Consider the following 20510-nt stretch of genomic DNA (forward strand, 5'->3'; position numbering starts at 1 on the left):
TTAGGAATGTAATTACGGTGTTACATTTTTATAGTCCACAATTATGTTTAGAGATCACACAGACATAGATCACTGATTTGAATGAAATGCATAAATTTGTAGCAAAGCTTTGTAGTTACAAAAAACCAAAAAATTACCAAAGAATGCACAAATTTAATGTTTATTCCACCGTTCTGTCATATTCCTGGATCCTTCACCAATGTTACATGAGGAAAAAAAACAAAAGCAAAACAAATGAAAAACTGAAATTAGAATCACTAATGTTATCAAGGAGGGAAGCAAATAAATTCTAGCAGCCATCAGCAAGAGGACAGCAAAGAGAATGCTGGGAAAGCAAACGAGGTTGCTAGAAAACTGTACTCAGACTCTCACCAGCAAAACACGCTCCTGCACAGAGTGGAACGGAAACAGATCTTTTCCTGCTAAGGTAACAGAAATGCAAGTTCTTTTTCGAATACTGTGGAAAGGCAAATGTGTGCATCATGGTAATTCTAACCAGCTGGTACGGTGTGGGCCAGGAACACATCTGCGGTTTCTGGGGTGACGTATACTGTAATTCTTTGATTGGGATAGTGGACACATTAGCAAAAATTGGGGGCAGGGGGAGGGGGAGAAATGAACACAGAGGTACAAGACAAAGGCGAATGAGACTTCTCTTATATCTTAGCAACATTTAGATGGAATCAAACTTCAGTGCAGTCCACTCTGCTTGGATGAGGCTCCCAATCTCGATTGCGTGACGTAGTCTCCTGTGAGAACACTCAGGTGTCTTCTTAAACAACAAACCTATTTTTAGTGGTGGAGCCGCTCTTTGTAGCTGTGTCTGCGTGGGACTGGTAACCAATCACTATCTTTGGAGGAAGTCCTAACCTCTCCTTGTATACCCTCCCTATGTGTGTGACTGCGTCTCTGTTTTCACATTCAGTAGTCTATACTGCTACCTTATCACCTTTAGCTCTAACATTAACAACAGCTCCACATACATCATCGCTGTAGTCATCAAAAGATTCTCCAATAAGGCACAGCAGTCTCTCTAGCCAAAAGCGATCGAGGTCATTTCGTCTCTGCTGTTTGTTCAATGTAATTAGCCATCGTCCTCCCCGCTTGTTTTTCTCATCTTCCCACATCGGCTCAATACCATCCTTAAAAAGTGAGTAGTCACAGCCAGGCATTAAATTACTTGACAACTGGATATGGTTGTATAGAGCCCAAAAGTCTTCAACAGTATCAAACTTAGAGATCAATCAAAGGTTTGCCTGCCAAGTTTTGCTTTTATCATTTTTAAAAAACCAGAGTGCCCACCTGGTTTGTAGAGGGTGTTTAATATAGTGCTCTGGGTTGGCAACCTCCTGATTAGATTCTGTTTTTTCCTCTTCCACAGGTGGGGGATTAGTAGTAGGGGTGGTTTCCGGTTCCACAGTCGCCATCTTAGATCCTAATAATCTATCTTTTATCCTATTATTTCTATATCTTTTTTTGGGGTGGGGGTTGAGACAGAGTTTCTTTGTGTAGCTTTGGAGCCTATCCTGGAACTCACTCTATAGACCAGGCTGGCCTTGAACTCACAGAGATCCACCTGCCTCTGCCTCCCTAGTGCTGGGATTAAAGTTGTGCACCACCACTGTCCAGCTCTATATCTTTTTTTTGAGTAGATTTCAATAATCTATCTTTTTATCCTATCATTTCTATATGATACATTTATATATCATATTCTCCTTTCTTCTTTTAGAAAGAGATTGACGGTGACTAATAACAATTCTTAACAAATCCCTAAACAAAGACAAACATTCATTAATTCATTTTTTGGGAATGTGGGCATAGTTTACTAGGCTACTTCCTGCTGATTGGGAACACTGGTAGTCTTATGGGGACACAAAGAAAATTTAGGATTATGGTCAAGTCCTAATTGGAGTAGTCTGTGAAGCTGTATCATCTCAGCTAGGCATCTTGATATTGTCCTGAGTAGTTTGTAGTCCAAAGCCAATCTTTGGGTGGTGTTTGTCAGCTTAATGGTGATATCATTGTTATGGGGTTCCATCATCCTTTTGGAGACTTCAAAGTTGCCATTAGACGTAGTCATGGATCACTGCAGAAAATCTTTTTCATGGGACATTTTTTTTTTTTCTGGATGATTTGTCTTTTTTCTTCAGATGTCTCATTTGTCTAGTGGTCTTCAGATTCCTGGATTGCCTTCATTGTCCTGAAAGACAAAAACAAAACCCTTCCCCAACTTTAACTTCGGGAAGGTTCCCTTCTGGCAAGTTATATCTGATCAAATGAAAAGCTTTTCTTAGTCGTATAAATTAAATTACATCGAATGGTCATGTTGGTTGATGAACTATCATCTCTTTTTTTTTCTTTGTTTTTTTTTAAGACAAAAACAAAAACAAACAAACAAAAAGAAGTCTCTCTTGTTCAAATCAAACCACTATCAATTTTAATGGTATCCATAGCTTTTTTCTTCTCTCATGGAAACAAAAGCAAAGCCTATTCCCCAGTGTAATACATACCCTGGTTTCCATTCTGAGGTCAGCACATCTTTAAAGTATACAGACTGATTTAATTCTGTACTTTTTTCTATTATCCAATGTTTTTCACAGCTGTTGTTCCTTTCTCATTAGCACTGAGAAAATTCAAAGTTAATGAAGTATTATGTAATCTATTTATGGGGATCTTTATTACTCTTTTCTGTTTCTTTAACATATCCTTTAGAGTTTGATTTGATCTTTCTATGACTGGTTGGCCTGTAGGATTGTGTGGTATACCTTTAATTCCCAACTACTATCTTCCCAGAAATCTGTACCAAGAAATCTCTCAGGTTTGGTGGCTGCTTCTCAACACCCTAGCAGTACTGATGAAGCTCTGCAGAGAACAACTGAGAAGCATTTCTAATTATATATAAGTAACACATTAGTTTTTGTTTTGAGGGAATGGTGGTAGTTTTATTTTGGGTGCTGATTTTTGAAAGGAGGGCTCTGTATGTGATTGGCAAGACTACCACTGAGTTACATCACCTCCCAATATTTTGCTTTGTGTGTATGTCCTTTTCTTCCTCCCTCTCCTTTTCCATCTCTTTCTCTGACAGGGACTTTTATCAATGCCCACGCTGACTGGAATCTCAAACTCACAATGATCCTCTTAATTTCTGCCGACCAAGTGCTGGTATTGCAGGCACTCACTCTTATACCTCCTTTGATTTAAAATATATTTAATTTTAAAGCTGGGAATAGTAGAAGTATATATATTGAATTCTAGGACAGCCAGGGTTACAGAGATACCTTGTCTCAAGTAATAATAATAAAAATTTATGTGTATGCTTGAATGTATGTATGAGCATCATGTGTGTGTATGAGCCTGCGGAGGTCAGAAGAGGAATCAGATCCCCTGGAACCGGAGTTACAGGAAGTTCTAAGCCACCACATGGATGTTCAGAATTGAACCTGGGTTCTCTGTAAGAGCAATAAGCACTTCTACCCACTGAGTCATTTCTCCAGCAGCCTTGTTTTCGAGATAGTCATTCTGACTTCAATAAGATAGAATCCCAAAATGGTTTTAATTTAATTTGCATTTCCTCACTGAAAAAGATGCTGAATGTTTTTAAAAATATTTATTGGTACAGGTGTGGTAGTGCATACCTCTAAGCCCAGCTACTTGAGGCTGAGGCAGAAGGATCACATAGAGTCCAGGAGTTCTGGGCTGTAGTGCACTACTTTGACCAGGTGACTTCCTGGGGGACTACCAGGTTGCCTAAGGAGGGGTAAACTGGCCCAGGTTGAAAATGGAGGTCAAAACTCCCATGCTTATCAGGAAAAATATTTATTGGTCACCTTGTTTCTTCTTTGAGAACTGTTCATTAGCCCATTTATTGATTGGCAGTTTTGTGTTTAATTTTTTGTAGTTTTTAAATTTTTTTTTATTTTTGGGTTTTTGAGACAGGGTTTCTCTGTGTAGCTCTGAAGTCTTTCCTGGAACTCACGCTGTAGCCCAGGCTGGCCTTGAACTCACAGAGACCACCTGCCTCTGACTCCTGAGTGCTGGAATTAAAGGCATGTGCCACCACCACCTGGCATAATTTTTTTGTAGTTTTTCTATACATTCTTGGCAGATATTGTTTCTACCTAGATATTAATTTCTGAAGCATAGCTGGCAAAGAATTTTTCCTGTTCTGGAATCTGATCATTTTGGTGACTCTTCCCTTTGCTATGCTGAAGGTTTTGATTTCATACAATTTTATTTGTCAATTCTTTAGGGCTATTTCCTGTGCTATTGGAGTCCTACTCAGAAAGTGTTTGCTCATGCCTATGTTGCTGTTGTCTTTTGAGACAGGGTCTGTGTAGCACTGATTGGTGTAGAACTCACTATATAGACTGTCAGGACCAGCTGACCTGTTGAATAGTACCTGAATAAGGGAGTGAGAATAAAGAAAGAAAGAGACAAGAGACAAAGTTAGAATCAGGAGGGCTCTTAGTGAATACTGCAGCAGCCCTGAATTTATTTCTCATAGCCTTTTTATACCCAAAGCAGGAGGTGGGGTGGGCAAAAAAACGTCCTTACCAAGGTTCAAAGAACAAACAAGTGTAAACACCTCTTTAATTCTCAAAACATCTAATAACTACGCCTTTGGTCAATCAACCTGTTATTTGGCCTTGAGGAACAAAATATCTAGTAACCATGCCTTTGGCCATCATCCTGTTATTCAGCCTTAAGGAGCAAAAACAAGCCTGAACTCTCTGACTTTAAGTCAAGATGGAATCAAGCCACAAGGTAGAGTCACTTTGGGCTCCCACAATTCCCTTTTTTTAAAAAAGGTCCCCCAGACCCCTCAGATGACTGTGCCTGTCTTAGGATGCCTTTTTCAACCATCCAGTCTTACCCGTCTTTGGCACATGCCCTGTCTTAGGTTGAAAGGTGGTAAAAAGGACTTACCTGTCTTTGACTACCAGCCTCTGAAAAATCTCAAGAGAGGGCGTGGAGCTTGGTGCAGCTCCGAACCAACTTTCCACAGAGCTCACAAGTTAACTTGATAATCATAGGCAAATAATGCCTAGCAATACACATGCTACTATGGCTGCAATACTTCCTAATAAGAGAGTAAAGGATGACCAAGATGGAATGGCCTTTTAAAATTGGTCCAGGATGTCTTCAGCAGTTTTAGCTGCATCAAAATCCAACTTTGCCTTTTTAAAATCAGTAATTTCCTGATGCAACCACATCAAATCTAAGGACTCATTAGCATCCTTGTCATACTCATACCAAATTTGTCTCAGATGAGTACTAACCTTTTTCTATCCAGTAACACTTTCACTGTGAACAGAAGAGGTTACAAACATTAACAGATTAACACCATAATTCTAGTATGATTATTAACAATGGACACACAATTGGTTACAATTCTCGTAACTTCGATCCAATCAAGGGGCAAGAAAATGTTTTTGTGGTAGGTGAGGTATGAGTAACTCCATAATTCTGAACCTTTTCTTTTCCCTCTCCTAAAATCCAATGCATTGCTGATACCAACTTCCAAAGATATGTGTGAGCTGCTCCAGTCCCGAGTACCAAAAACCAGCAGCAAAACCTTTACCCCACTCCTCCTCATCATTTCGGGGATTCTCTTCAGTATCTCCAATTAGTTTCCTAGCCAGTCTAGCACATATCTCTGAATTCCAGTGATATTATACTGAAGAGGGGCTTTAGCCACACATTGCCTCCATAATAGTGTTTGACTGCTCCAACGAGTCTCTTTCCCACAGAGGGAGAATCTCTGAGGCAGCTATTCTCCAGGCCTTCTATTTCCTCTGGGCAACAGCAGATGAACACTATACTGGCAAAGGTGATCTCTGAGTCCCAAGATATAGTGTGGATAAATGGCCAAACACCCAGTCACAGATTCATTTTTGGAAAAACAGATAGGCATTCCTTGGCCAGATCCAGAATAATTAAAATTCACAGAGGTCTGGGAAATTAGTGCAGCAGGTCTATCAAGAAGCTGAGAATCACCAACAGTCACCATAATCTCCTTCCCTGCCCAGACTGCACAGGATGTAACATTGGAGGATCAGGAACATAGGTTCAGTAAATCTCACTCCAACTCCTCTGGGGGAACATCAGCAGCCACAATATCATCTGGGTCAGCATTCCTCTGTTCCACAAACTACACGAAGCACTCAGGCAGCTATTGAGCTTCATTTTCTTCCTGTGAAAAAACACAAACATGCCCTCGACTCCATATCAAAACAGGGCCAGGCCCCTTCCATAATCCAGTGCAAAGATCCTTCCATTTCACCTGAACAAAAGTCACTTGAGTGCCATCATGCCAAAATCTATCCATGGCAAATTGCTCATGGGCATCCACATTCAAAAATTTAAAATAAAGAGGGCATGATTCAATGCATTATGTGGTGACTGAGGATATAACTCCCCCTTTTTTATTTTTTGAAGCTGCATCTTGAGACTACCATGGACTCGTTCAACAATACCTTGTCCTTGAAGATTATAAGGAGTGCCTGTTTTATGCTCAATTTTCCATTGGGAACAAAATTGCTGAAATGCTTTACTAATATATCCCGACTTAATATCCATTTTTATAATTTTAGAAATCCCCATATATGAAAAAAATTTAAGCAATGAGCTATCACATGCTTGTTAGCCTTCCCAATTTGTGCAGTGGCCATCAAAAACCCTGAATAGGTATCAACTATCACATGCACATATTTTAATTTGCCAAATTCCACAACATGAGTAACATCCATTTGCCATAAATGATTAGGAAGAAGGCCTCAAGGATTTACCCCTAAGTGAGACACAGGCAAATACTGTAGGCACACATCACATTGCTTAACAATCTGATGAGCAACTCCCTGGTAAGGCCAAATTGTTTTCTTAAACTTCTGCTATTCTGATGATGAAGGGAATGTGACTGTTGAGCATATTCTCCCTGAGACAAGGTGGCCATCTGTGTTAATTTACCAGCTGATGCATTACCGTCAGCTAGAGGGCCAGGAAGGCTGGAATGAGCCCTAATATGACCCACAAAGCATGGCAACTTTCTTTGATGAATGGCTTCTTGAATTTGCTGAAACAGCCTCCTAACATGACCATTACTAGTCCCAACGCAGGGAACAGTCTCTATAACTTGAAGGGCTCTAAAAATATAACTACCAGTATACAAATTAAATGAACTATTTACAAAATGCTGGAAAACCATAGCTACAGCTCATAATTCTACTATCTGAGCTGAAGCTAGGGTTGTTTGGACTATATAACCTTTACCATTGATAATGTAAGCAGCTCTTCCATTGGAAGAAGCATCAGTAAAAACCAGCACAACATCTTTTATAGGACCTTTCATCACAACTTTAAGAAATATAAAGGAATGCATTTGGGCAAACTACAACAATTGATCAGCTGGAAAATGATTATAAATTTAGCCCCAAAACTGAGAAAAAGCAATTGTCCAAGAATCATTATTTTTAAATAGCCAATCAACTTGTTGTAAAAGGAACATCAATCACATTTGGTTCTTTACCAAAATATTACCTAGATTCTATCTGGCTTTTCTCTACTAAACAAGTTACTGCTTCATAATAAGGGTTCAACACCTGGGCTGGGAAGACAGGCAGATGCAACCACAATAATGGCCCATCTTGCCATAACACAGCTGTTGGAGTATGTGGTGTAGGAAGCACATAAATTTCCCATGGTCTCTCATAGTTAACATAGTGTACTTGCTGATGTTGAATGGCATGCTCTATCTGAGCCAGTACTTGTCTAGCAGCATCTGTAAGATACCTATGGGGATCACTATTCCCCTTAAGAATCTCACTGAGGGGCTCAAGATCTCTTGTAGACAACATCTTAAGTAGGGCCACAGCCACTGAATATCCTCCAATAATTTTTGAAAATCATTCAAAGTTTGCAAGATATCTTTTCTAATTTCCAGTTTCTGAGGCTTAATTTCTTTAGGATACAAAATATGTCCCAAATACTGAAAAGGCAGCTGTCTTTGTACTTTCTCTGGGGCAATTAATAACCCTGAATGGGCAAGGCCCTTGCCACACCTGCACAGCAATTGGGCCCGAAACCTGGCGAGGGAAGTCGGGATGAACACAGCACACACCAAGTCAAGTTGCAAGCATCAGGACTCGCTTTATTCTTTCTTCTCCATCTTATATACCCTTTCAGGAGGAACAAACAAAATTGTTTATCAAGCACCCAGGGTCAAGGAAAGGTCAGCATGCCCCAGGAAGCCACAGCTGCCAAACCACGAGATATACCAAACAGCAAAACATCTGCAGAATAGCACTGACCTCAGCGCACTCAGAACAGGGGAGGTGAAGGCAATCTTAGAGGGGTCAGAACCATTCTGATCCCAACAGCCCTGATGAAGCTGTTCATATGTTGCAAGCAAAACTTCTGTTTTATGGGCAAGCAAAATATCATCTGTATAATGAGTAATATAAATTTGAAGAAATTGATCTCTAATATTTTGTATAGCCTGAGCCACCATTTTTTTTTTTTTTTTACTTTTTCAAGACAGGGTTTCTCTGTGTAGCTTTGTGCCTTTCCTGGAACTCACTCTGTAGCCCAGGCTGGCCTTGAACTCACAGAGATCCACCTGGCTCTGCCTCCCACGTGCTGGGATTAAAGGCATGTGCTACCATTGCCCAGCTGAGCAGCAAATTTCTGGCACAATGTGGAACTATTGGCCATACTCTGAGGCAAAACTTTCCAATGATATCTCTTCATGGGCTCTTTAAAATTAACCAATGGAACACTAAATGCAAATCTTTGACAATCTTGGGGAGCCAAAGGGATAGTATAAAAACAATCCTTTAAATCTAAAATAATTTTATAGGTATCCTTTGTTATGGCTGTATGAGAAGACAATCCAGCCTGCAAAGCTCCCATTAGCTACATGGTCCCATTAATTTTTCTTAAATCTTGTAATAATCTACATTTTCCAGATTTCTTTTTAATCAGGAAAATAGAATTCCAGGGAGAATTAGAGGGTACAATATGGCCATCATCCATCTGTTTCTGTACTAACTGCTGGGCAGCTTGTATCTTTTCATCTGTTAGGGGCCATTGATCCACCCACACAGGGTCATCAGATTTCCAAGTTATAGGATCTGCATGGAGTACAGGCTGTTCAATGGCCCCTCCTAAAATATACCCTAATCCAGCTCTATCAGACCTTTCTTGAGGAAGCAAGGGTGATACTTGGCTGTCATTGTTTCTTTCTAACCCCTAATCAGATAACAGTCCTTGTTGAAACATTTGTTTAACAAAAATGCATTGGGACTATAAATACACTCCCATTCGGCTCATAACATCTCAACCCCACAAATTTACAGGCAAATGTGAAACAATGTATGGCCGAAAAGTTCCTTCATGACCTTCCTCATCTTCCCAGGAAAGTTCATTGCTACACTGCTCAGGACTCTGAGTTTGACCAATCCCGTGCAGCTGTGTAACAGTCTCCAGCTTTGGCCACATTGAAGGCCATTGCTTGGCAGTAATAACAGACACATTCACACCAGTGTCTAGGAGGCTAGAAAAGCTCTTACCATTTATAAACAAAGTGAGTTCGAGGCACTGTGGACCTACAGCTTGCAGTCAATAGGCATTAGATGAATTAAATCCAGCCTCTCCTCTCTTACCTTTTAAAATGTGATTTCTTGTTTGTACTTGAGGAAGTAAAAATGAATTGTGTAAGTCTCTGGCCTGTCTTTACCACAGAAATTCCATTAGGTGAGTGAGTCATAACCCAGATTTCTCCTTTATAATCAGTGTCAATCACTCTGGGAGCAGCAAAGACCCTCTGCATGGTGGTACTATTCCTCCCCAGCAATAACCCTACAGTGCCTTTCAGTAAAGGCCTATAAACACTAATAGGGAGAGCTTGCACCCCATTTTGGGAGTTAAAACTGTGTAGATGAAGTACTGAGGTCCAATCCTGCACTGCCTGGGGTTGCTCTGTCCTGAATGCATTTCCTTGCGGAGGGACAAACTGCTGAAGTGCCCCATAACATTGTCTCAGGAACTGGGGTGGGCCCCTCTGCCCATTTTCCTGCAGTGGATTCCACTGGGCATCCTTCTTTCATTATATTCATTAGCCCAATGCTTCCCTCTCTTGCATCTTGGGCACAATCCAGGTTCGTTTTCTGCCCTCATGCCTTTTCCCTTATTAGGGCACTTCTTGACCTGGTGCCCCATCTGACCACTCCCAAAGCAGCTTCTAGAGATTGACAGCTCTCCCTCTTCTTGGGCCTTGATTTCTTTGTTGGAAGAGAACATCCTTAACTGTTTTTCCCTGTAATGCAGCAGCTATAGCTAACCCCCAAGTATATGAAGGCCCAATATCTGAGCAAAGTTGAATATAATCAGAGATGTTGCCCTTCTTTCTAAAAGGGTGACAGAGATTTGTCCTGACTGTGGGCAAGGCAGGAAAACTCTAGCTACAATTAGCCTAGAGACAAAGTCCTGAAATAATTCATCAGGTCCTTGCCTTGTTTTTGACAGTCCTCAGTCTGCCTTCCAGAAAATGGAAGCTTATTCCATGCTTTTTTGGCAGAGGCATTAACCTGGACATATACTGCCACATCAAAATTTAACTGTTGACCTGTCTCCCGATAAATGCCTTTTCCAGCAAGCATATGAAAAGTAATGGGAATTTGTTGGGCCCGATTTATTTCAGCTGTAGCTTGACATTGTTCCACAAATTCAGTTTTCCACAACAGATAATCCTCTCCTGACAGGCAAGCTCTGGCCATCTGTTTCCAATTCCCAGGAGGCAAGGCTTCTACAGCCATGTTTGCTAGCAGATTTGGTGTAAAGGGTGCTGTGGGCCCATATTGAGAGTATGATGTTTTTAATTCCTTGAGTTGTTTAAATGGAATTGGTGCGTGCACCCACACTATATTGCCCTGCTCATCTTGCTGTTCAATCACTGGGAACATTTGAAATCCTTGCACATCTTTCCCTCTGCTAGCTGCTTCTCTAACACTGGCTTGCAGGGGAGACGCATGACTAACGGTGAGGGTTTGCCATGCTCCAGGAGGCCTTTGTACCACAGCAACCATAGGCAATTTTTCCACGCTGATAGACGGCCTCCCAGGTGGATCTAATCCAGCCACTGCAGTAGGAAGAGGACTGCCCTTCTCAGAAGAGGAGACCTGAAGAGCCTCCAATTTTTGTGAAAGGGAAACTACTAAGTCTCTCAAGCCCTTCAGCTCCTCCTTAGTCTCATCCCAAGGTTTCTGCTTCTCAACATTCATGGTCAGAAGCGGGGGAGGTGAAAACTCCTCATTATGGTACTTAGCAGCTTCTTCTTCAAGCTCAGCTCCATCACCAGGATTAAACTGGTCATCATCAAACACTTTTGTAAAGGCCTCTGCATCTAGCGGCTCCTCTGGTGGTGCGGAGGGTTTTGTTTCACTTTTAATTGTTTCAGGAGGAAATACCTTCTGCCGTTCAGGGTGCAAATCCAAACTGTCCCAGATAAGTGCCCACAGACTAAGAGCATCCACTGGGACCTTTCCAGGCCCATGCTCGTCATAATGCTGTTGGATTTGCACTCCAATTCTCCCCCACGTATCTGTGTCCAAGATCCTGTGCTTGGGAAACCACGGGTACACCTGATCTACAAACTTTAAAAATTTCTGTATGTGCTACTGCCGTACCTTAGCTCCTCTGGTTTTTAAATTATCTTTTTTTTTTTTTTAATATTTATTTATTATGTGTACAGTGTTCTGTCTGCATGTGTCCCTGCAGGCCAGAAGAGGGCAGCAGATCTCATTACAGATGGTTGTAAGCCACCATGTGGTTGCTGGGAATTGAACTCAGGACCTTTGGAAGAACAGTCTGTGCTCTTAACCACTGAGCCATCTCTCCAGCCCTTTTAAAATATCTTTAAGCAAATGTATAAACTGCTGTCTACTATTACCTTGCCCCATATTTACAATTTTACTCCCGAGTTATTCACCGAACTTCCACTTGAATAATACCCGAGTGCTCCATTCACTTGCTTGCATTCATTAACTCCCGGTCCCTTGTTCCAGCGCCACCTGTTGAGACCAACTGAGGAACAGCACCTGAATAGGGGAGTGAAGATTCTGAAGGAAAGAGACAAGAGACGGAAGATAGAATCAGGAGGGCTCTCAGTGAATACTGAAGCAACCCTGAATTTATTTCTTATAGCCTTTTTTTATCCAAAGCAAGGGGAGCAAAAGACTTTCTTACCATGGTTCAAGGAACAAGCAAGCATAAATATCTCCTTAATTCTCAAAACATCTAATAACCATGCCTTTGGTCAATTATCCTGTTATTTGGCCTTGAGGAGCAAAACATCTAGTAACCACGTCAAGGAGCAAAAATAAGCTTGAACTCTCTGACCTTAAGTCAAGATGGAATCAAACCACAAGCTGGAATCACTGTGGACTCCCACAGTAGACCAAGGTCCTTACGAACTAGAGTCACAGAGTTGTGACCCTTCATATGGGTGCTGGGGATTGAACCTGGGTACTCTGGAAGGGAAGCCAATGCTTTTAACTCTGCCATCTCTCCCAGCCCCACTTTGTTATTTTTGTTACTATGGCTCTACAGTATAATTAGACATCAAGCATTATGATACTACTAGCAGTGTTGTTTAGACAGTGGCCATTTGTAGTCTTCGTTTCTGATGAAATTTAGCGTTATCTAAGTCTGTGAAGAATATCATTAGATTTTTTGGTGAGGATTGCATTGCATTACTTTTGATAATATAGTCATTTTCACAATACTAATTCTGCCAATCCAGAAGCATGGAGGGTCTTTCCAATATCTAGTGTCTTTTTTCAGTGTTTTAAATTTTTCATTGTAGAGGTCTTTCACATTCTTGGTTAAATTTATTTCTAGGTAGTTTATTATATTGAGACATGATCTTATTTAGCCTTGAGGCTGGTCTTACATATATGTAGCTGAGGATAACTTTGAACTGCTGATTATCCTATTTCTACTTCCTTATTTCAAAGTGGAGAATTTTCTGCATGGTAGGGCAAACATTCTACCAACTGAGCTACATACTTAGCCCAAAATATATCACATTTTTGGGAAGCTATTTTGAATTAAAAATTTTTCCTAATTTCATTCTAAAATTTTATTATTGGTATGTAGAAATGTACTGGTTTTTATATGTTGATTTTGTTCCTGGCAATGTTAGTGACAATGTTCTTCAGGTCTAAGATTTTTCTGATTTAGTCTATAAAGGCTTGAGCCACCACTGCTGGCTACTTTTTTTTTCTTTTGAGGCAGAATCTCACAGTGTATCCCTGGCTGGCTTGGAGTTCCCTGGGTAGACCAGTCTGGCCTGTAGATGTATCCAATTGTCTTATTAAATAAGAAAAACAGAACCAATATAAAAGAAAAAGCCAAGAGGTCAGAGCTCAGAGCTAAAATCTTACCCTTCTTCCTGCAGTGCTCCTAACTCTCAGAAAAAGAGACCTACTTCCTGTGTGTATGTCTTTAAATAGTCTTTCTGTTCTGCCTTCTCATTGGTTATAAACCCAAACACATGACTGCCTCGTCATGGCCTGTAAGTACAGCTCTCGAGGTCTTAAAGGCATATGTCTCCAATGCTGGCTGTATCCCTGAACACACAGAGATCTATGGGATTAAAGGCGTGTGGCACCACCTCCACGCTCTTTCCATGGCTCTAATAGCTCTGACCCCCGGGCAACTTTCTTTATTAACATACAATGAAAATCACATTTCGGCCGGGCGGTGGTGGCGCACGCCTTTAATCCCAGCACGCGGGAGGCAGAGGCAGGCGGATCTCTGTGAGTTCGAGGCCAGCCTGGGCTACCAAGTGAGTTCCAGGAAAGGCGCAAAGCTACACAGAGAAACCCTGTCTTGAAAAACCAAAAAAAAAAAAAAAAAAAAAAAAAAAAAAAAAAAAGAAAATCACATTTCACTACGAATAAAATACCACCATACTGGCCTGACAGGGATCTTCTTCCCTCTGCCTCTGGAATGCTGAGATAAAAGGTGTGCACCATCACACACAGCTGTGGAGTCTTTAAACAGAATCATATCATCTGCAAATAGTGAACATTTGATTTTTCTTAAAAAAGAAAGTGTGTGTGTGCAACATGATGTATGATGGGGTCCCAATGACAATACAGGTTGCTGGACTTGGAGGCATTCACCCTGCTGAACCAGCATTTTACCCCAACTTCTTTTTTTTTTCTTTTTTCTTTTTTTCCCTTTTATTTTATTTTACAATACCATTCAGTTCTACATATCAGCCACGGGTTCCCCTATTCTCCCCCCTCCCACCCCCTCCCCATACCCCCAGCTCACCCCCCATTTCCACCTCCTCCAGGGCAAAGCCTCCCCCGAGGACTGCGATCAACCTGGTAGACTCAGTTCAGGCAGGTCCAGTCCTCTCCTCCCAGACTGAGCCAAGCGTCCCTGCATAAGCCCCAAGTTTCAAACAGCCAACTCATGCAATGAGCACAGGACTCGGTCCCACTGCCTAGTTGCCTCCCAAACAGATCAAGCCAATCAACTGTCTCACCTATTCAGAGGGCCTGATCCAGCTGGGGGCCCCTCAGCCTTTGGTTCATAGTTCATGTGTTTCCATTCGTTTGGCTATTTTTTTTTCAAAAATTGAGTAAAACCGAAATTTATTATAAGCCACAGTCGTCCTAGGGACCTCCATGCTATATGTATAGCCTCCATGGTTCTATGGGTTGTGGTCTGATTGTTCTTTATTTTATATCTAGAATCCACTTATGAATGAGTACATACCATGACTGTCTTTCTGGGTTTGGGTTACCTCACTCAGGATGATTTTTTCTAGTTCCATCCATTTGCCTGCAAATTTCATGCTTTCATTGTTTTTCTCTGCTGAGTAGTACTCCATTGTGTATATGTACCACATTTTTTTCATCCATTCTTCCGTTGATGGGCATCTAGGTTGTTTCCAGGTTCTGGCTATTACAAATAGTGCTGCTATGAACATAGCTGAGCAAGTATCTTTATGGTATGAATCAGTATTCCTTGGGTATATGCCCAAGAGTGGGATGGCTGGGTCTTGAGGTAGTTCGATTCCTAATTTTCTGAGAAACCGCCATACTGATTTCCACAGTGGTTGTACAAGTTTGCATTCCCACCAACAGTGGAGGAGTGTTCCCTTTGCTCCACATCCTCTCCAACATTGACTGTCATTGGTGTTTTTGATCGTAGCCATTCTGACAGGTGTAAGGTGGTATCTCAGAGTCGTTTTGATTTGCATTTCTCTGATGATTAAGGATTTACCCCAACTTCTTATTGGCATCTTTTTTTTTTTTTGGTCGTATAAAACTTCAGCACAATTTGAATAAGAGTAGAAAAGTAGGTATCCTTGTCTCTGTCCCAATTTTAGAAAAAAAACGCCTTCAGTTTGTCTACATTTTCTACGTGGTTTGTCATGTATAGCCTTCTATGGTTAAGTATGTTCCACCTGTTCCCAATTTTTTCAAGACTTATTTTTTTTTTCTTTTCAAGACAAAGTTTTTCTGTGTAGCTCAGGCTGTCCTGGAACTCCATTTGTAGGCTAGGCTGGCCTCCAACTCACAGAGATCCATGTACCTCTGCCTCCCAAGTGTTGGGATTAAAGACATGTACCACCAAAAAGATTTTATATATGTATGAATGACATTTTACTTTTTTTAAATTGTATTTTTATTTTTATGTGCATTGGTGTTTTGCTATGGGTGTCAGGTCCCCTGGAACTGGAATTACAGACAGTTGTGAGCTGCCATGTGGGTTCTGGGAGTTGAACCTGGGTCCCCTGGAAGAGCAATCAGTGCTCTTAACCACTGAGCCATCTCTCTAGCCCCCGTCCCCTTTTTTTTTTACATTTTATTCAGTCATTTTCTTTTCCTTTTTTTTTTTTCCGAGACAGGATTTATCCACGCAGTTTTGGTGCCTTTCCTGGAACTCACTCTGTAGACCAGGCTGGCCTCGAACTCACAGAGATCCGCCTGCCTCTGCCTCCTGAGTGCTGGGATTAAAGGCGTGCGTCACCACCACCTGGCCAGTCATTTTCTTTACAACTGAAATTCTGGGAATTCTAAGTTACCATCCTTGCCCGTGAGCTTCTTATACACAACAGAAAAAGTTCCAACCTTGTGTTTCATGTTGTTCTGCTGTCAGCAAAAAAAATTTTAAAGATTTTTCATTTTTTTTTTTTTTTTTTTTTGGTTTTTCGAGACAGGGTTTCTCTGCGTAGCTTTGCGCCTTTCCTGGAGCTCACTTGGTAGCCCAGGCTGGCCTCGAACTCACAGAGATCCGCCTGGCTCTGCCTCCCGAGTGCTGGGATTAAAGGCGTGCGCCACCACCGCCCGGCTAAGATTTTTCATTTTTAATTTGATGTGGGTGCTAGGAAGCAAAGTCAGGTTCTCTGAAAGAACAGCATGTGTTCTTTAGTGCTGAGCCACCGCTCTAGCTCCTATGACTTAAAAAATTTAATTATTGCCAGGCAGTGGTGGCGCCTTTAATCCCAGCACTTGGGAGGCAGAGGCAGGTGGGTCTCTGTGAGTTCGAGGCCAGCCTGGTCTACAGAGCGAGATCCAGGAAAGGCACAAAGCTACACAGAGAAACCCTGTCTCGACACAACAACAACAAAAATATTTATTTAGCGTGTGTGTGGCATGTATGTGGAGGTGAAAAGACATGGGAGTCATTTCTCTTCTTCCACGTACATTCTGGATAGCGAATCTAGGTTGTCAGGCTTGGCAGCAAGTGCTTTCATCCACTGAGCTATCTCAGCAGCCTTTCTTCAGGACTTTACCATGACGGAATGCTGAACTCTGTCAAATGCCTTTTTTGCATCTATTGAAACAATCCGGTGATCATTCTGTCCTAATATGTATTTATATGATGCATTACATGTACTTATTTGCATATGTTGAACCAATGCTGCATCTCTGGGATGAATACAACTTATTTATGTGTATGTTTTGTCTGTGCATTGCATGTGTTCAGTGCCTGCAGTGGCCAAAAGAGGGCAGTGGAGCTCCTGGGATGAGTTTTACAGATAGTTATGAACTGCCTTTTGGGTTCTGGGAATTGAACCAGATCCTCTGGAGAAGCAACTAGTGTTCTTGACCAGTGAGCCATCTCTCTAGTCCTAGTTTTGAATTTTTGCTTTATTGAAATGACTGGCTGTTTTAAATTTTATTAGTGTGTGTGAAAGTACAGGTACGCCAGGCGGTGGTGGCGCACACTTTTAATCTTAGCACTCAGGAGGCAGAAGCAGGTGGATCTCTGTGAAGTCAAGGCCAGCCTGGTCTACAAATTGAGTTCCAGGACATCTAAGACTGTTACACAGAGAAACCCTGTCTCAAAAAATCAAAATCAAAAACAAAACAAAACAAAAACAACGAAACAAATGGCTGGTCTGGGGAGATGGTTGAGTGGGTAGGATGACTTGCTCCCCAGCATCTCAGCATTGCTACTGTTGAGATGAGAGGCTCGGACAGGAAAATAAGCCTGACAGAAGCTCATGGGCCAGAGAGCCTGGAGTATGCTGTACTGTGACAGGGCAAGAGAGACCTAGCCTCATCAAGGTGGAAGGCTGAAAGCTGTCTGTCCTCTGACTGCCACAAGTACTGTGATTGTGTGTGCTTGCACAAGTGCATGCACTCACACACCTACACACAAGTAACTGGTTGAGGGGATGTGGCTCAGAGGATTAAAGTGCTTGCTGTGTAAACATATGGGCCTGATTTCAATCACCAGCACCTGCAAACAAATCAGGCATAGCTGTGTGCCTGTAATCTCATCACTAAGGAAGCAGAGACAGGAAGCTCTCTGGGGCTTGCCAACCAGTCAGTCTAGGTCCATCAGTGAGCTCCAGGTTCAATGAGAGATCTTGCATTAAAAGGTAAGGTGGAAGGGCTGAGGAGATGGCTCAGCAGTTAAGGTGCTACCGATCTTGCAGAAGACCAGAGTTCAGTTCTCACTACCCACATTGGGTGGCTCATTGGCCTATAACTTAGCTCTAGGGGAATCCAACATCCCTGGTCTCTGGGCACCTGCAACTCGAATACACATAATTTATTTATTTGATTTTATGAGAGAGGGTTTCTTTGTGCAGCCTTGAACTCAGAGATCTGCCTGCCTCTGCCTCCCAAGTGCTGGGATTAAAGGTATGCCTGGATCATATACATATCATTAAAAATAAATCTTTTGTCTTGGCATAGTGGTGCAAGCCTTTAATCCCAGCACTTGGGAGGCAGAGGCAAACTATATTCATGGACATACCCACACATAGACATGTGTAAGAATAATAAAAATAAATCTAAAAAAGTAAGATGAAGAAGCAAGTGAGAAAGACCCCTGATGTCCACCTCTGGCTTTCACATGCACAAATATGTGCATGTGCGCTGAGTCAGTCTAATTTAGTCAAGGCTACCTTAAACTCACAATCCTTCTACCTCAATCTCTGAAGTACTGGGATTACAGCCATGTATCACTGTGATGGTTACTCTTAATTTTCATTTTGACTGGACTAAGAGATGCCTGAAGAATTAGTGAAGCAGGCTTCCTGGGTTGTCTGCCAGAACATTTCCAGAGAAGACTGGTATGCAATGCCTTGAATATAGGCATTATCCAATAGGCTGGGTCTAGATGGAATAAAAGTGGCAGAAGAGAGGGGCTGGGTCTGTAGCTCATTGGTAGAGCACTTGCCTAGCATGCACAAGATACTGGGTTTGATCCCTAGCATTATAAACACACACAAGTTTTCCAGCATTGTTATACACAATTGTAATCCTAGCACGCAGAAGGTGGCAACAGGAGAATCAAGTTCAGGGTTCAACTTCAAAGTCATCATTGGCTACATAGCAAGTTGGAGGCTAGTCTGAACTGTATCAAATCCTGTTGGAAAAAAGGAAAAGGAATAGGAGGGAGATGAGAAAGACAACCAGCACAAACAAACATGTAAGCTCCACTCTCCCTGAACAAGTTCTATTGCAGTTGCTGTCCCCCAAGAACATCTTCAGCCTTGTAAAGTACACTCTATTAATGGCTCCCACAGATCATCCAGGCCTTCAGCTAGGCCTGGACCTGGTTCATTGTTTCCTCTTGTTTTGAGGCTTTCTGTTTCTCATATTGAACAGCAACTACTGGCTTCTTTGTCTGATGGTTATGGTTGGACTATCCAACTTCCAAATGTATAAACCAAACCAATAAATCTCTGGTAATAACGGTGTGTGTGTGTATATACACTCACATGTGCGCACATACATTTATGTTAAATGAAATATTTTTTTGAGGTAGGGTCTTGTTATGTAGCCTTTCCTGACCTAGAACTTCCTATGTAGACTAGGCTAGTCTTGAACTTGTAAGAGATTCGTCTGACTCTACCTCCCAAGTGCTGGGATTTTTAAAGGCCTGTTACCATCACACCTGGTCTATAATAATATATTTTCTAGATTAGTCCTATTGCCATAGAAAACCCTAATATGAATTTTGGTGCCTGGAGTGGCTCTAGAAACAGAAGAGTAAGGTTGAAGCTCCTTGCTTAGATCTGTGGTTTCTGGAGCTAGTGCTCTACTATGATTATACCTGAAGTTTCCAGGCCCACTCCTGATAGCAGAGAACACACTGATAATGTCTGGCTTGAACTATTTAAAGAAACACGAAGAACACATGCATTTTATACTCAGAGTTCATCACTCAGGACAGGCAAGGAATTTAATGTCTACATATGATACTTTGAAGTATTTCTGGAAAACCAAGAAACACGGTTTTGTTAGCTGGTTGTTTTTTGCATCTTTGAATAAAGTACTAAGAAAAAAACCTTCAGGAATTCACTGTCCCAGTTCCAGGTGTGCAGAAACAACTTAAATGATTCTAAACATGTTCAGAAGGAGAATTTTCTGACCTGTAGTCATGCACTGAAGTTGTCAAAAAATAATAACAGCACAGAGCTGCGTATGAAGGTTCATGTTTGTAATCCTAGCACTTGGGAGGCTGAGGCAGTTGAAATGCTATGAGTTGGAAGTCAGATGGGACTACAGTAATAGTATGTCTCAAAAAGCCAAACCCAACCCAACCCAACCCAACCCAACCCTACCCTACCCAACCCAACCCAACCCAACCCAACCCAACCCAACCCAACCCTAACCACAAGCCTCCATGAGACTATGATGGCTGAACTATGATGCAAATTTAACTTTCATCTTCTGAGAGTATCTGCATTTAAAGATGTAGTTTACACTGTAACCCAGGAGGTACATTACACTCCTCTGTTCCTAAAAAACTTCTTGAGTATCTAATTCATATAAGTAGGAGCCTGGGGAACATGTATTGGAAGGAAAATAGATTTTAAGTGTATGATAGTGGTACAAGGAACATAAAATTTGATAGAATTGAATTTATTGGTATGGGTCCACTGAGCAGAGATTCCGATTGCAGTTCACGAAGTTAAGAAAGGTACTAAAAAGGTGGTGGTGGCACACACCTTTAATCCCAGCGCTTGA

General features: G+C 41.6%; 1 pseudogene across 1 annotated transcript in view; it reads right to left on the reverse strand.

Annotated features, from left to right (window-relative positions):
- Window positions 1–144: 144 nt before the first annotated feature.
- LOC121822491 (eukaryotic translation initiation factor 4E pseudogene) overlaps window positions 145–20510 on the reverse strand; it is a 38163-nt pseudogene continuing 17797 nt past the window's right edge. The window contains exons 2-3 of the transcript XR_013044548.1: window positions 11984–12113; window positions 145–6193 (exon numbers count right to left, since the gene is read on the reverse strand). The product of XR_013044548.1 is annotated as a eukaryotic translation initiation factor 4E pseudogene (transcript). The remainder of the gene's footprint in view (window positions 6194–11983; window positions 12114–20510) is intronic.

Source organism: Peromyscus maniculatus, chromosome 14 (genome assembly GCF_049852395.1).
Source record: "Peromyscus maniculatus bairdii isolate BWxNUB_F1_BW_parent chromosome 14, HU_Pman_BW_mat_3.1, whole genome shotgun sequence".
NCBI classification, from domain to species: Eukaryota; Metazoa; Chordata; class Mammalia; order Rodentia; family Cricetidae; genus Peromyscus; species Peromyscus maniculatus.